The sequence below is a fragment of the Pituophis catenifer genome, unplaced genomic scaffold, assembly GCF_029215685.1.
Source record: "Pituophis catenifer annectens isolate HBS135680 unplaced genomic scaffold, rPitCat1.0.hap2 SCAF_4, whole genome shotgun sequence".
NCBI lineage: Eukaryota > Metazoa > Chordata > Lepidosauria > Squamata > Colubridae > Pituophis > Pituophis catenifer.
The window spans coordinates 44645207-44663512 of record NW_027256884.1 but is presented as its reverse complement, the minus strand read 5'-3'; positions in this window follow the sequence as shown (position 1 = coordinate 44663512).

The following is an 18306-nucleotide window of genomic DNA, read 5'->3' as shown; positions in this document are numbered from 1 at the left end:
TTGCTCTTCTCTGCACTCTTACTAGAGTCTCAACATCTTTTTTACATTGTGGTGACCAAAACTGGATGCAGTATTCCAAGTGTGGCCTTACCAAGGTATTATAAATTGGTATTAACACTTCATGTGATCTTGAGTCTATCTGTTCTATCTGTTAATGCAGCCTAGAACTGTGTTGGCTTTTTTGCAGCTGTAGCACATTGCTGGATCATATTTAAATGGTTGTCCAAGGACAACCAATAGGACTCCAAGATCCCTCTCACAGTTACTACTATAAAGTTTCTTCTATGATTTTGGTTGGTTGGCTAAAATGAGCCTTGATGTCAGACTGGCCGCAGCTTTGCTCCTAGGAAAGAACGACCCTTGACTTCATAGGTGTTAGAGAAAAAGTACTTTTACTAGGGAACTGGGTGCAGCATCTCCACATGTTCAACTCTGTCCTTGGGATGGTGGGGTTTTACCAGGGTTCCACCAAGTGACTTTCATGGCTTGACATCTTTTGCTTGGTCCTCTTGGTGGACATTTGTCTCCAGGTTGACTGTTACAGCAGAGCTTGCCTACTGTCATACTGACCCCAGCTTTGCTCCTAGGAAAGAACAAGCCTTGACTCCATAGGTATTAGAGAAAAAGTACTTTTACTAGGGAACTGGGTGCAGCACAAATGAGGAGTGCTCTGAGGAAAATCCATGTGAAAATCACAAATTGAAAGTAATCCCTATGTCCCAAATCCCTCCCCTCATGGTAGCAGTCCAATCAGGTATCATTTGAGTTTTGGGAACCAGGTGACCAGGAGATTGTAAATTCCTTTTCCAGGGTCAGTATCCTTGAAGGCAGGAAGATGGCTCAGTTTGACACCTCTGGTTCTTGTTAGTATCCATACTCCCTTAATTCCCACAATATTTCTTCATCTCTCCAGCTCTCTTGCCCTTCCAAATCTCTCCCCCCCCCCCAGTTATGGCAGTTGCTAGTGAGCTTCAAAGAAAGCATCTGACACTTGGTGCCATTAAATCCATCAGCAATATTGTGAAGGCCCATGTTTCAATTATTCTTCAGTTGATGATGGACAAACTAAGTTTTGGAAAAAAAACTGTATATGTAGCTTTCTTACATACCTCAAAATGAATGCCATTGAACTTAGTTGGATAAGGTTCTGAATAGACGGATATTGGGTTGCATTCTTAATATATTTTCTTATTTTCCAACAGTTTTCTGAACTCCCAGTCAGTATGCTTAAAGGACTGAAACAATATAAATAGGTAACATTGGGAGGGCTATCAATTCTTCACTCTGTTCTACAAGATACAGCAATTATCTGTTTTTAATGTTAATGTGTGTGATAGTTAACTTACTGTATCTGTTACTAGATATTATGTGAGACTTCACTTGAGGTTAAATTTCTATAGTATTAAATATGAACATTGATTGTCTTATTTGATGTAGTTTTTCGGCTTTTGCACTTTGAAGTTTTTAAACTTCTCCCACTGCTAATGGCATAGCAAATATAGCTAAAGCAGTTGAGAATACAACCCAAAACAAATCTTTCTTCATTGGCCACTATTCATTTAAAAAGGGGGGATGGGGAATAGGGCAAGACAGCAAGTTCTCTTCACCAAATTAGTGTCATTACTTTAAAAACATCCTGACCTTGAATGCTATGATTACTATGATTGCTGTGAATCAATGATGGATTTATAGTTAGGGCATCATAGAAGTGTTTTCCTGTTTTATTACCAAGACAAAATGAGTAGTAAAGGCTCTCTGGAATTCATCATAGGAAAGACATTCAGACAGCAACTCTACTTAGCCAGCAATATTTTATTTTTGTTCTTTTTTCTACATGGGTGTTCCTATAATCAAAGTTTAGATGTGGATTCCATTGATCTGATGTGTAAGCCAAGGCTATTAGCCATTTATATATTCTAGTTTAGGAAAAAATGTTCAACAATTTGCAATCCAATTCTTTTACCAAAGTTTCTTTTTTATAAATGTGTCTCCAGAAATAAAAATAAGAAAATAAATTATAGTCAAACAGCACAATCAGACTATCATTCTATGGTTTAAAATAGTCATCTGTTAAAAATCATGAATATGTTTTTAAACTGAAAGGCTATTTCCAGATAATTTTCCAAAAAAAGCTAATTCATTTTTTCCTGTTGTTGCTGAAGAAAAGTCTTTCTAAAAATAATAAATGAATCTTGTATGGGATGCTTAAATTTACAATTCTTCTCAAACCTATCTTTCTATTTAGCTGATGCTAGATATTACCCGGTGTTTCTTAGCCTTGGCATTTTAAAGATTTCAACTCCCAGAATTCTCCAGCCAGCGGGCTGGGAGATTGAAATCCATATGCCTCAAAATTGCCAAGGCTGAAAATCACTGTATTAGGCAAAACAAAAACAAAAAACAACAGCAAACAACAACAACAATAACCCCCCCACACACCTTTGAGGAACTTCATGCATTTTACTTTTAAGGTGCCATGAAAAATGTCAAATGGGGATCTGTGTAAATCAGATAAAATCATGCAGGGCAGGACATGTGATTCTCAGCTTCCTTCTGACATATCCCAGAATAATGCACTTGAAATTGGTGACAAACATTTGGCTTACAGGTGAGGAAAATAAGGATGCCCAACTTCTAATGAAGCTAGAAATGTATAATAATAGTTTGACAATCCTTATCCAACTTCCTGGCTGCTGCCATAGTATACTAACCCTCCCAAGGCTGCAATTGTTGCAGGCTGGAAAAAAACTCATTTGAATAGTATAGCTCCAAGTTCCCCAAAGATTGCACATCCTTGCCTTCAGGTCTGCTGTGAATTTTCCATTCCAAGGGGCAGTTGGCATTCTATTTAATTGCTGACAGTGGACCTCTCTTAGCCTTAACCTATGGTTAGGGTTATCCTATTCTTGGCCTATTCTCTTCTTCCATTTAGGAAGTAAACAAAGGTAACGTCAAACTCGATTGCGTCACATATCATGACGTATCATGACTTTTTTGCCTTTGCAGAGTCAGGGTGGGCATGGCGTCCGTGTGATGCATCTGGCCCGTGGGCCACCAGTTTGAAAAGCCTGATGTAGAACAAGCCTGATGTGATGGAATGTGCATCTGGAGAATCAGTGCATAAGAGTTTTGGCAACACAGAGGTTTGAGACAAGCCCAAAATAATAGACTGTGCAAACCTGAGCTGGATAGGTGAGGGAGGAAGAGATTCAGGGTAGCCACCCTCTAGAATCCATCTTAATATATCTAGTAGTAGGTTTGAACATTATAGCTTTAGTTTAACAAGATTCTGTCTGTTAGCTGTAAGCAAATGAGTGATTGAACTAGATTGGATCTCTCTGTGTTGTCCTTGGGCTTTGGCCTGACACCTAGGCTTTTATTGTGCTCCACAACCATGCACATTCAGTTGCTTTTCCCATACCCAAAGAAAATATAATAACATTATAGGGCCCCATAATTTGTCAATGCAATATTACTCAAGCGAAAGTAAAAAAAGCTGTGCAGGGTTAAATTGATTGACCTTATTTTTATTTCTTTTATGCAGGATATGTTTTGTTATGTAGAATTGTGCAGAATGAAAGAGAATAACATAACACATTAACCAAAAATAACACATGCTAATAATCATTTAACATATTTTTAAAAGCAGTTGAAATGCTTAATTATGGACACCAAGAGCCCACTAAATAAGCTATGAAGTTAAGTCAACATTGGGCAAAATATATCATTGCATGTGAAGTTGAACTTGAATGAGATACTTAACTGAAGGTCAAAGCTAATAATTTAGAGAAGTACTCTATAAAATGGAGGCAACTTTAATTCTAAATAAATCAATATTTCAATATGTGTTAAAAATCAATAATTGTAAAACTTTGTATAGCACATTTTATTCATACTTGCCTCTGTTAAAAATAAAAGAAGACTGAGATTTAAAAAGATCCACAGTTTTAGTCTGATCTTTGCTTAGGTCAAGTGGTCTTAATCTTCCTTGTTAGTGAAGCTTGTAATTTGTTGCTGTCAACAAAGTCCAAGTTTAAACTTGGTTGAATTGTTATGTAAAGCTCTTCCTTCCTTATTTGTTTAGTTTCTCATGTCCAAAATAAACAAGTTCTGAAAATTTGCTTTAATTCAGTAAAACTGTTTTGTGTAATTATACTTTGAATACATCAGCCAATGGTGTGTTTGAAGAACAACTTCTGAAGCTTGGTAGGCATGACTAATCAAAGGTAGCTGGGAATTTAAGGTCTTCAGAAACCATCTATTACTTAAATTGAGAAGCTGGGGAGAGTGAGAAGGCAAAGAAAATTCTGCGAAGCAAAAGGCTCACAATGGGAACTATGTCTGAAGTGGAAAACTGGGTGTCAGTTTGAGAGTCAAATCTTGTGCCAAATTCCAATATGTTTTCCTGTGAGCCCTCACACAGAGGATTGAATCATTTCTTCCTTGATGCAGTGGCAATGGAAAGCAACATCCTAGGCCAAAAAAATAAATAAATGTTCCCTTTACTTACCTTATCCATTGGTCTCCCAGTTTTTATTTCTTCCCTACACTTGACCACAGACTGTTTAGAAATAATGTTAACATGTCTGGTTCCCTTCACCCTGTTGGTTTTAAATTGTTGACTAGATTTTGGTAGTAAATGTGATTAAAACATTACAGAAATATAATGAACTTTTGGCTTACAAAGTGCAATTACTCTGCAAATATATTATATTTATGCTATGGATTTGACAAACTAACAATTTGCATGAGTGGCAGGCTGGTGTGCAAATATGCGTGCACACAGTTTGACTTATACGAGTGGCGGGCTGGCCCCCACCAGGCCGCCAAGCTGTAAAGGTTGGGGACTGCTGGCATAGGTCAAACAAACAAACAAACAAACACCCAATAGAATTTATTTGTCTGAATGAGAAAAGTTCTCTATACTATATGTAAAAAGTTTATACAGCTAATATATATATATATATATAAACTTCTAACACGGAATTCACATTATATAGTATAAAAATAAATGCAGGAGGATTCAGGATCAGAAGAAATAGAAAAAAATTCCTGAATGCATAATTAAACTGAAGAATTTCAAAAAAACCCTGGAGAGATAATAGTCAATTTGAATGGGATAGATTGTCATGGAGAAAATCTAAGAGAAAACCTAATGTTAAGAGATGATAACAATTTGAAGGCACATTATTAAAAATAACAATTTTAAAAGATATTATGCAGATTCATTGAGGCCAGACTATTTGTGGTTACTAACATTTATTTACATTCTTTTCAATCATAAGGTTAAATATTGCTTTAAATATTGGTTAGTGAGACTAATAGGGGAAAGAGTTCTCAATTTTAAAATTCTTCTGAACTTTCCAAATGCTTACAGTTGCCACTGGTGATGTTCAACTACAATCTATGAACTGATCTACTGAGGTTTTTTAAAATGTTTTTACAAATTTGTAATTTGTAAAATTTACTACTGTTTCAAATCATTTTATGTCAAGCAAATGATCTTTATAGGCCTTTCAATGTCTCTCATTCTATTATTTCCTTACATGTATCATGTACTGTTGTTGCTGCTAATGAAGTAAATTCTTTACCTGCATTTGAAATTATCCTATGTGAAAAGTACATCCTGTTGCAACAGGATATTTGAATCAGTGATAACCTTTGGATTCAAAGTAGATCTCGTCTTTAGCCATTTCTCTCTCTCTTTTTTGTCTCTCTCTGCATGTATATGTGCATTCATGCATACACATCATTCAAAGGGGTATTTGCTGGAAGATATGGAACACTGTTGAAAGGCCACATACAACAGTCTCCTTTTATGGGCCTGATGGCATCAAGGCTGCAGATGAGAGTGGCCTTGGACTGCACATTTAATCCTTGGATTATAATAAACCATCTTTAAGATTCATGATTCTGCTTTGATAAAATGCTGCACATTGGATAAATGGGAAGGTAGTTCATTTTAAACACAAAATAAATCCCCTTTCCTAATTTAAACTAGAGTCTATGTTGTAAACATAGATGATTGTAAACTATTGTATTTGTTTGCTAGTAACATATTTTGTATTACCCAATAGCATATATATTTGGATGTAATGATGAGAAGCCTACTGAGGGTGTGCCACTGTAAAGGAAGAGGCTGTAGGAAAAAGACACCAGTACAAATAATTAACGTATCTGGTGGAACAGACAATCTGTTGTAGACAGACAAGACTGTCAAGCAAGACTGTGGTTCAGTAATGTGCTGAAACATTCCAAAGTTATCTTCAAACTGTGTCCAGCTGACATCAGGCCAATTGTATTCTATGCTGTTGAATTTTGTTATGAATTTTTCCAAAACTTCCTTTTCTTTGACTTCGCCAGTATCCTAGGTAGATGGTTCCCAGATATTGCAAAAGTAATAATAGACAGGCACTCAGCTTATGCAGAAATGTCAATCTATTTTGAAAAAAGAGAAAGAAAATTCCGAGACTGATGGGGAACATTAAGAAAAGTTCAGTGAACTTTTTCCTCTTTTCAAAAAGTCAAGATTAATTAGAAAAAAACTGCTTTCAAAATTTTACATATGATATTTCCATAAGAACAGAGTTCACCAATTTGACATGCTATCCCTTGTTCATTCAGTTTTCTTCAGTATTTGGTGCTTATATACAACTTTTGTTAGGTGGTTTCAATTTAACATTTTTACCATTATTTCTCCATATTTATACTTGAGGAAACTTTCTCACCTTGTGACTATTGATTCTTCTGTTTTACCCTTATAGCATATTGCCATACATTCAGGGAATTTGTTTCTGGAAGATTTGTTATTTTTTATAATATAACAAAATGTTTTTGATAATGCTTTTGTAGAGATACTCAGAAAAAAGTGGAGATACATTATGTGCACAAGCTGCACATAAAATATCTATATAGATTTATTCTTTCTCTAACATGGAGTCTTAAGATGGCAGACTGGTACCCGATTGGACAATCTGATTAGCATTCTAGATTATTTATTACAGTTATGGAAAACATAGCATTGGTTACAGAAAATATATATATATAAATGCATTTGACCAGATGCACAACATTATTTTGGGTGTGATCAAGAAAGAAATAACTGAACAGAACAGTAGAAGGGTGTGCTAAATCCCAGTAATATACGTTATTTGAGAATGGCCACATGGTTTTGGGTAGGAATGATCCAACATGGAAGTCAATGTCATGAGTAGATAATCTAAACTGCAAAAAGTCATTCGACTGAGAAATAGGTAAGAACTGATCCTCCCACACCAGTTTTGCATTATCTCAGCTTTTTCTTACTTGCCATCTTTTTTTTTTTTTTTTTTTTACTATTCCTGCATGTATCTTCTAAGGCAGGGGTGTCAAACTGGCGGCCTGTGGGCCTGATGTATCACGCACAGGCCACGCCCACCCCAGCTCCATGAATGGGAAAACCATGAAACGTCACGTGATGGCAATGTGACACAGCGAGTTTGACACCTGTGTTCTAAAGGACTATTAGCAAGTACATTTTTACAAAGTAAGTTGCTGAAGAAGCCATATACATAAAGATTTTGATTAGGATCACAGCATCAATAACAACACAATTAATAATAATGTGCATATATTTAGAGATCACTTGCTTATAATTAAAACTGATCCTTGGGATTATTTACTAACTCATAACAATTGGACACTGCTATAATCAGAAACCAATTCCATTCAGCCTTTGGAAATTCAGCTTAAGAAACAAAGGAATTTAGTGTGCTGCTGTGAAATCAAATACCCCCGAACCATGTCAGCAGCTTCTCAAGATTACCTGTGAAATATATTATTGCAGTTTCAAGACTTCACTCAATGTATATTGGTTTTAGTGTAACCTATGTACCTTTGAGAAAAATGCCATCACTAGCTATCAAAACCACTTGGTTAAGAGAAAAAGCTTTATGATTTTCTAGCTTCTTAGGTTTTCATCAGCTCAGATGAATTAAAGCTATATTAAAGAATGACAGCAGTAGATTATTTAGTGGCTCTACCAAGTCTAGAGACATTTTTTCTATTTCTTTTGATTCCAGTGTTTACAACTTGGTGAAGATGAATATGGATTAAAAAGTAAGAACCAACAGTTTCAAATTGAATGGGTTCCTTAATTCATACTCAGTCAAGGAAATTGAATCTATTTAGGCTACTTAGTTCCCAATTTTATTGATACATGATGTTTCCCACTGACATTGATGATTTAAAACAAAAAATTAGTGACTGATTTTTTTAAAAAAAATATTGATTCAACATTAGTCTTTAATGAAAATAAATCAATAAAGGGTGAAATAAACTTCTAGAGTGTAAAGAACATATAGGAAATAATTAGATAATGTAAACAAACCTTATGGATTTGATGCCATACACAAAGTTTATGGGGTTTGTTATTTAGAGAGTGGCCATATCATAGCAAGGAAAGGATTATACTGCCTCTTTAGGAGATTCACAACTGCATGGAGTGCGGATTTGTGGAAGCACTCAGTGTGTGAGTATCAGTTACTGGGATTTCTGAAGTTCTAAGTGATCTGCTCTTCTTTGGAGTGGATCAGGACAGGCAATGTAGTGTCTGTAGTCATCACTCTACCTATGGGCAATTCCCTTGATGCCTATTGTGGTCCCTGGCACATATTTAAAAAAAGATTATTTGCAAATCTCCAATGTTATTTTTATTCGCAGGAAGGCGTTGGTCCTACATAGATCCCAATTGTATTTAGAAATTGAAAACAACAGTTCTTCATGTCACTGCCTCCACATGTTCCTATATGGACCACAATTTGTTCTCAATATTCCCTTATCCTTCTGTTTTCTGAATGGTCTCTGCATTTAAAATGATACTTTTTCTACGTCTAAGACCATGAGATCTGGATAGTACAATGCAGATAACCAGTTGGCAGAAATAAAGTTTCTGTTTCTCTTTGTGATCATGTAGTAATTGTCTGAATTTTTGCAGACCATCTCCAGGCACCACCCCAAAGTATATTCTCTGAGATCTGATAAAGCACTACTTAAAATAATTAGGTTTGTTTTCTTAAAAAACAAACCAACCCTGATTCTATAAATGACTAGTAGCTATGCTTTGAAATAACACAAGTAAATTGGAATAAAAATGTGTCTTAGAACAGTGGAAAACAATTCTTTAAGGAGTTTCTAGTTTTATTTACATTGATAGCAACAAGTTACAGTTTGATCTTAAACATAGTAATTTTAATTCTTTATTTTAAATGGTTGAGAGTTTCTTAATAGAATACTATGTTTTAAACCAGGTTTTATACACTAATTTGAAGTCATTCTGACTTCTAAGTATAGTAAGCATTTATTTTTTAAAACAGCTCAGTTACAGTCTCATTCAAAGTTAGTGAGGATGTATCAGATCTGCCAGATCTATCACTTGCAGATAATTCCAGATACTCTAATTCTGTCCAACAATCAATTCTCGGTTAACCACTCCAAACCTGCAAAGTTTCTTGTATTTCTTAAGACATTTCCTTATTCATAATGCCATTAAGAATAAGGATAATAAATAATACCCAGTGCTAAACAGAAATATTAAACAAAATTTAGAAATAAAAAAGGAAAAATATAAATTACAAGCATTTGTAGATAATATAGTATTTATTTTAGAAGAATCACTGGAAACTGGTCCTAAGTTAATGGGAAAAATAGAGAATATGGAGAAGTTGCCGGACTAAAAATAAATAAAAATAAAACTCAAATATTAGTCAAAAATCTTACAGAAAAACAGAAAGATGAATTCACAGAATAGAATAGAATAGAATAGAATAGAATAGAATAGAATAGAATAGAATAGAATAGAATAGAATAGAATAGAATAGAATAGAATAGAATAGAATAGAATTTTTTATTGGCCAAGTGTGATTGGATACACAAGGAATTTGTCCTGGTGCATATGCTCTCAGTGTACATAAAAGAAAAGATACATTCATCAAGAATCATAAGGTACAACACTTAATGATAGTCATAGGGTACAAATAAGCAATCAGGAAACAATATCAATATAAATCGGAAGGATACAAGCAACAAAATTACAGTCATACAGTCATAAGTGGAAGGAGATGGGTGGTGGGAATGATGAGAAGATTAATAGTAGTGCAGACTTAGTAAATAGTTTGACAGTGTTGAGGGAATTATTTGTTTAGCAGAGTGATGGCATTTGGGAAAAAACTCTTCTTGTGTCTAGTTGTTCTGGTGTGCAGTGCTCTATAGCATCATTTTGAGAGTAGGAGTTGAAGCAGTTATGTCCAGGATATGAGGGTCTGTAAATATTTTCACAGCCCTCTTTTTGACTCGTGCAGTATACAGGTCCTCAATGGAAGGCAGGTTGGTAGCAATTTTTTTTTTTTTGCAGTTTTAATTATCCTCTGAAGTCTGTGTCTGTCTTATTGGGTTGCAGAGCCAAACCAGACAATTATAGAAGTGCAGATGACAGACTCAATAATTCCTCTGTAGAACTGTATCAGCAGCTCCTTGGCCAGTTTGAGCTTTCTGAGTTGGCACAGAAAGAACATTCTTTGTTGTGCTTTTTTGATGACATTTTTGATGTTAGCTGTCCATTTTAGATCTTGCGATATGGTAAAACCTAGAAATTTGAAGGTCTCTACTGTTGATACTGTGTTGTCTAGTATTGTGAGAGGTGGAAGTATGGAAGGGTTTCTCCTAAAGTCTACCACCATTTCTATGCTTTTGAGTGTGTTCTGTTCCAGATTGTTCTGGTCACATCACGAGGCTAATTGTTCAACCTCCCATCTGTATGCAGATTCATCATTGTCTCGAATGAGACCAATCACTGTTGTGTCATCTGCAAACTTCAGAAGTTTAACAGATGGATGTTTTAAGTTGCAGTCATTGGTATACAGAGGGAAGAGAAGTGGGAAGAGCACACAGCCTTGGGGAGGCCCTATGCTAATTGTACAGGTATCTGATGCGCTTCCACTTAGCTTCACTTGCTGCTTCCTGTTTGTTAGGAAGCTTATGATCCACTTACAAGTGTGTTCAGGTACCTGTAGCTGGTTTAGCTTAGTTAGAAGTGTGTCTGGAATGATGGTATTGAATGCTGAACTAAAGTCTACAAAGAGGACCCTTGCAAATGTCTTTGGAGATTCAAGATGTTGTAGGATGTAGTGCAGAGCCATATTAACAGCATCATCTGTTGATCTATTTGCTCGGTATGCAAATTGCAAGGGTTCTAACAGTGGATCCGTGATGGTTTTCAGGTGGGACAGCACTAGCCTTTCAAAGGTTTTCATGACTACAGATGTTAGAGCAACTGGTCTATAGTCGTTCAGTTCCTTGATGGTGGGCTTCTTCGGCACTGGGATGATAGTAGAGTATTTGAAGCAAGAAGGAACATAGCACATCTCTAGTGATTTATTAGACATAGACTTAAAATATTAGACTTATAGATAGTTAAGAAAGTTAAATACTTAGGAATTTATTTAACAGCAAGATATATAACAATTAAAGAAGATAACTATATAGGACTACTACAACAAATTAAAGGAGATTTGGAAAAATGGAATAATGTGCATTTACCAATGGTAGGAAGAATTGCAACTATAAAAATGAATTTTTTTTATTCTAAATCCCCATAAAAATAGAAAAAAAACCCCTCTTTGATGAACTAAACACAACAATTCTGAAATTTGTTTGGCAAGGGAAAAAAGCAAGAATAAGACTGAAAATGTTGCTAAAACAATGGTGGCTTTGGACTACCAGATTGGGAGCTTTATTATCAAGCTTCCGTATTAATATGGGTGAGAGAATGGATAACTCTTAGACACAGAAGATTACTGTTGCTGGAAGGTCATGACCTCCAATTAGGATGGCATGCTTTTTTATGGTATGATAAAAATAAGACTCATAGATTTTTCAAAGGCATTATATAAGAAATGCTCTACTCTTAGTATGGGAAAAGGTTAAAGCAAAAATGTATATGAAAATACCAGTTTCACTCTCAGCAATGGAAGCATTTACACATCCAAAAGTAGTAAATCTGGAAAAAAAAATCTGCATATAGATTATAAACCAGAAATATTTTTGTTAGGTATAGTACCAGAAAAGTATAATAAGGGGAATTTAATACATGTTTTGACAACAGCAAGAATTGTATTTGCACAATATTGGAAAAATGAAGAAACACCAAGAAAAGAAGTTGTAATTAAAAATATTTCAGATTGTGCAGAAATGGACAGACTAACATTAAAGATAAAAGAAAAAGAAAATACAGAGTATTTTTTAACATGGGACTTGTTTTATAAATGGTTGGGTAATAGAGGTAGAAATTAGGAGCTGGAAAAGTATTATTATGTAAGCAAATGACCAAGACAATATACTGTTCACAAAACACTTCTGTATGTTAAATGGAAATGTATAAATAAACTGTTAAAAAAATATCCATGAGATATTCTAACATTTTTCAAGGACATTTATTTATTTATTTATTATTTTATTTTTATTTTTTTATTTTATTTCAAATTTATATACCGCCCTTCTCCCTGAGGACTCAGGACGGTGTACAGCCAGATAAAAACATATAATACAAACATTAAAAACAATTAAAAGAAATATCTCTGTTTGGCCCCAAATTTAAAAAGACAAAACCAATTATAATTATTAAAAAAAATTGTTAAGCCAGCCCGGCTTGCTGAAATAAGAAAGTTTTAAGGGCGTGGCGGAAGGCACCGAGGTCTTGGATTCTCCTTATCTCTGGGGGCAGCTGATTCCAGAGGGTAGGTGCTCCCATAGAGAAGGCCCTCCCCCCGGGGGTCACCAGCCTACATTGTTTGGCTAATGGCACCCCGAGGAGGCTCTCTCTGTGGGAGTGTACGGGTCGATGGGAGGTCGTCGGTGGCAGCAGGCGGTCTCGAAGGTAACTAGGCCCTATTCACTTTTATCCCCTTTTTCCATGGACAGTTTTGTAACTTTTACTGCAGTCTTTCTAATTTTAACTACGCATTTTGGGAGTTCTAGTCTAAACCTATTTAAAGGATGCTATGTAGGGTTTCTCTCTTTTGGGAAAGACTTCTTCCTTCTTTAACATATGGATCACCTTCCTCAATCCTGGAATTTAACCCCCCCCCCCTCCCAAACTGTTTCAGGACTATTTTTCCTCCCAGGAAAACAAGAAAACAGCCATACTAATTTAGAATGGAGAAATCCAGACAGCAGGAATATATTCTTACTTATAAAAGATATATTTACTCAGGCATAATTCTATTGAATTACTTGCACTGATGATGTTGCCTAGTTGCCTAATGAAATATCTGCAAGCAAACAACCAAGCTCAAAGAGCACAAAGGCTCTATAATTCTTTTGAAAAAAAATATTTCTAAGGATGGTCAATCCAAAATAAAATCTCCTGGAACATAGAAATCTATATTCAACTAATTCTTCCCACATGCTACAGAACCTAGCAGTGTAAATACATAAAGAGCTTTTACTACAGTTGTGGAACATGTTATTATATACACATTCCATAGATATGGGAGCTCTGGTTTATGCAGATGGAAAGGGAAAAAAGACCAATTATGTGAGCTGGAATTTTTCTCAGACCATTCTAGAGAGATAAACTGAATCCACATGTGTTTATCAATATTTGCATATCCATGTTTTCAAAATTCTTTTGGCAAATTTTATCAATTATCTCAAAAATATATGGTTTCATATAAATAAATTCATGTTGTTATTTTGTATGATAAGGATTTGGTAGTTTCAATTTTTTCTTATGTATAAGAAAAGTTATACTGCACTATGATTTATTCTCTAATGCCCATCATCCACAGTTTTCATGAACAATTACTTAGTAATCTTTTTCTCTTCATCTACCATAAGGCACACTGAAAAGTGTTATTATCTCATTTTCTCATTCTTTTTTATCTTCACCTCTGCTTAATTCTTTTTTTTTTTGTTCTTCTATTTAGATATTAAAATATATTTTGGGTTGGAGTTAACACTATTTTTTCTTTTACTGGAACATATGCTGTTGCTCTGTGTAACAATAGCAATAGCATTTATGTACTGCTTTACAGTGATTTACAGCCCTCCCTAAGCCATTTACAGAGTCAGCATATTGCCCTCAACAATCTGGGTCCTCATTTTACCCACCTTGGAAGGATGTAAGGCTGAATCAATCTTGAGCCTGGTGAGATTTGAACTGCCAAATTGCAATCAGCTGGCAGTCAGCAGAAGTAGCCTGCAGTACTGCATTCTAACCACTGTGCTACTGTGGCTCATGTAATTATATTTGTGTTGTAATATTGTCATAAAACTTCTCTCTCTCTCCCCCTCTCCCTCCCTCCCTCCCTCCCTCCCTCCCTCCCTCCCTCCCTCTCTCTCCCTCCCTCCCTCCCCCCCTTCCTCCCTCCTCTCTCTTCTATCAACAAACCTGGTTTATGGGGCAAAGTTAATAATGGTAGGGAGTTAGTAAATTCTGGAATACTATATTAGGCAAAAGTGCCAACATTTCTCCATACTGTAAGCTTTTGTAATTTTGACTTTGGCCACTTCCATATTTTATGAATATTGTGACTTCGGCTTTGCAGCAATGATAAATTATTGAAAAGTGAAGTAGAGCAAATTTCTCTGAGGCCTATAATGATCAGTCAAATGCATTGATGTCCTTATTGTCTTTGATACTTTGTGCTATATATTAGTAGCCATTTTCTCCTCTTTTTCTTAGAATGTGTCCTTCATATTATTACTTCCATCATTTTGGAAGTTTTGGAAAAAAGTATATTCCAAAATGTCCATTTTGGAAAAAAGTATATTATGATAAGAAGTACCCTTTTGGGACAGGGTGAGACAAATTTAAACAATTTGAGTAATTATCCTGTGATGGTGCAAGGTTTTTTCCTAACTTTAATTGCATTGCTCACCCACGTGTTTCTAAATGTCTCATTAAATATTGCTTTTTTTTCTTATCTCTGCCAAAACTGTCTTTGCATCAGGAACTTTGGTGCTATGCAATAGGGCTCATTTTGTACCTGGGAGAAATAGAAAAAATATAAAAATTAGTAAGAAACCTGAAAGCACTTAGTCAAAATGAAAAATGTGTCTCATCTAGAAATACTTTCAGAGGGAATGTAAAGCCGAGTCTATGGGAAGATTGAAAGATATCAGAGATGGGCCTTTTTTATAGTTTAACTTTATTTGCCTTTAATCTGCTATCAAGTATCTTGGCTGCATTTTTTAATGATGAGCAACATAAGGGTTACCAGGTATGGATTGGAAAAATTGGAAGACTATTGTTAAAAGCAGCATGGAATTAAAACTTTCTGTATATTTGTTACCATATAGTAGTCTCAAGTTTTTGTGGTCCCAGATTTCTTAGACCTAGTAATATCAACTTAAAGCTATTCTGGATATTCGTAGCATCAGTGTTGACATAATCCTACAATGGTATACACCCAATACTAAGCCCTATTGCATATCTATATCAGACAGCCGGCTTGTATGTAACTAGCTGTCATATTCATCCCTACAACCACTTGCCAGAAAATCCTCTAGTCTAACAAGTTGATTTCCTTCTAGTTTTGTTCAGCTTTCTCAAAGTCGACACCCCTATAATACCCAAAATTTGCAACTACCATATTCTTAGAAGAAAGAAAAACAAGATGAGAGGCAGCAACTGGCAGCAACTGGAGAGGTACAAGATTGCAAGGTTACCCTGCAATCAGTTGTACCTCTCCAGATGCTGCCAGAGTCCCATTTGATAGTTTGTTTCTTTGAAAATTAAATATCAGGCTATAAGTTCTTTGATCACTTACTGGCTCTTCATTAGTTATTGGCTCATAAGCTCCTGTCTATCAAACAGCTACTCCAATTTAATGAGTTGGTGACTGGCTAGTAGTAATTCTCCCTAAAATGGAAAATTTATCCATTGGTGTATTATGAATTCATTGCATATTTTTTTTTTTAGTCCAGTTTCTTTTTTTTCTTACATGCCATCAATATATTTGAATGTAGACTTTTTTATATACATGTCTATAAATGTCTTTTGTCATTGTGCCATACAGTAGACACTCTGGTCATGACCGTAATTCATTCCATAACTTTGGTCGCAACCCGATTTGGTCATGATCCGAACCTAACCAAAATTAATGCAGCGGCCATACAAGGTTGCTGATGTTTGGCACTTACAAAAAAAATGGTGCGGAAGGGGAAATCACCCACGGCTGTGTTTGATTGCCACCTGAGTATGTGTTTGTGACCAGATTCCAAAATTTTGTGAATTTTTTGTCACATTTGGTTGTGGTCAGAAGCATTCGTGACCAGAGGTTCTACTGCACTTCTATTATATATCTGCTGTTATTCTTAATGAAAAAGGAATTCTGAACAATGTGTATAAACAGACTTTTTAATAAAGCTGCCAATTTTTCTAGTGTGTGCATGAGTTTTTGGTTCTGGTAATATTTTCCTTCCCTCTTTGATGCCATTATAAACATTTTAAAAAGATAGTGCTTATTATCTGATCTTAATTAGTGTTTTCAGAAACACTAATGGTTAACTGTCCAAGTTGGTGGACAAAGTATCAAAGAACCAGATATCTGTAAGATTTTTTATTTTAGAGTCTTTTACAATTTTTTGGTCATTGTATGCCTACAAAGAGAAACCAAGCCAATATAGTATTTTTATATTTTCCTCTATACTTTAGGAGAATTGATGTCTTTATACATTTATCTATATATCCGAGTATGTATCCAAGTATGTATGAATGCTCAGAGTCAGATATTTGGTAACTGTGTTGAGATATCTTATTCTTACTGAAGTCAGTTGCAAGCTTTCAATTATTCTGCATGAAAAATAACTTATTGAGGAATCCTAAACCATTCAAGTCACATCCAAGTGTGATTTCCTTATGTTAGACATAAAACACGATGCATATAAAAGTATGTTTAAATTATACTAATACAAGAAATATTTTTAGCAATCATAGAGACCAATCCCCAATCCTCCACAACATGCATCTTTTTATTTTACCAGCAACATCAGCAACTATCTTACTTTCTAATAATGGAGCACTGTAAAAAAAGTATTTAAGCAATTAAATAAGGCTGGAAAGAAGTACAGAAAATGGATAACTAACATGAGTAAGGAAAGAGATTGGGATATTTAATAATTCCACTTCTCCCCATTTATATCGAGACTAATTTATCATAATTTTTTCAAATGCTGTTTCTGGAATTCTATGTGATCTAGTAATCTTCTAAGGAATAAAACTCACACCTAACCTTAGCAATAGACTACAATCAGCTAGAATTTCACATAATGTATTTGGCATGGAAGATTAAAATGCTGTTAAAAATCTAGTATGCTGGCTAGAGAATTCTAGAAGGTGAAGCCCACACATCTTAAAATATGGCTAACTGAGAAACACTGGAATAACTGAAGAGAGACTTTCCCAAATATTTCTCTATCTAAAGGTCCCATATTTTTTTGTTGAGGACAATAATGCCATCTGCACCAATTATCTTTGCTACCTTCTTTTTTCCACCTACTTCTTTCATTACCTTTGTTGTGCTGTTAGTTAACTTTGATTACATATTGTTCTTCTAACTTTTCAGATGCCCTTGGACAGGATAGAGTCTAGATTTGTTAAGTTTGGTTCCTATGGAAAATAAAAGGGAAAAACAAGGGATTCAGTTTCATTGAATTGGATGGGAATTAATACTGTTGATGTAGACTAATTTCTCTTCATCCTTCAACCTTGGTGCCTTGGATCGAGTTGTGCCTTTGCGGCCTCTGACCCGGTGTCAAAGTTGCCTGGCTCCATGGTTTTCCAAGGAGTTGAGGGAAATGAAACGCCAGAAAAGACGCTTAGAGAGTAGTTGGAGAGCCAGTCGCTCCGAATCTGACCGAACACTAGTGAGGTCATATATTAAGACCTACTTAGTGGTGATAGCAGCGGCAAAATATAACTATTTTTCCGCTATTATTGCATCGGCAGATAATCATCCAGCCGCTTTGTTTAGGGTGACCCACTCCCTCCTCCATCTGGGAGCACGGGAAGACCCCTTGCAAGGTTGAGCTGAGGATTTTGCACAATATCTACATGATAAAATCGCTCAAATTCGGGAAGACTTGGACTCTGACTGGGTAAGTTCAGACGAAGTGATGGAGGTGAGTCTTGAGGATGTTATTTGGGATGAGTTTGACCCTGTGACCCCTGAAGACGTGGACAGGTTACTGGGGAAGTTGAATGCAACCACATGTTTATTGGACCCGTGTCCCTTCTGGTTGGTACTGGCTTCCCGAGAGGTTACATGA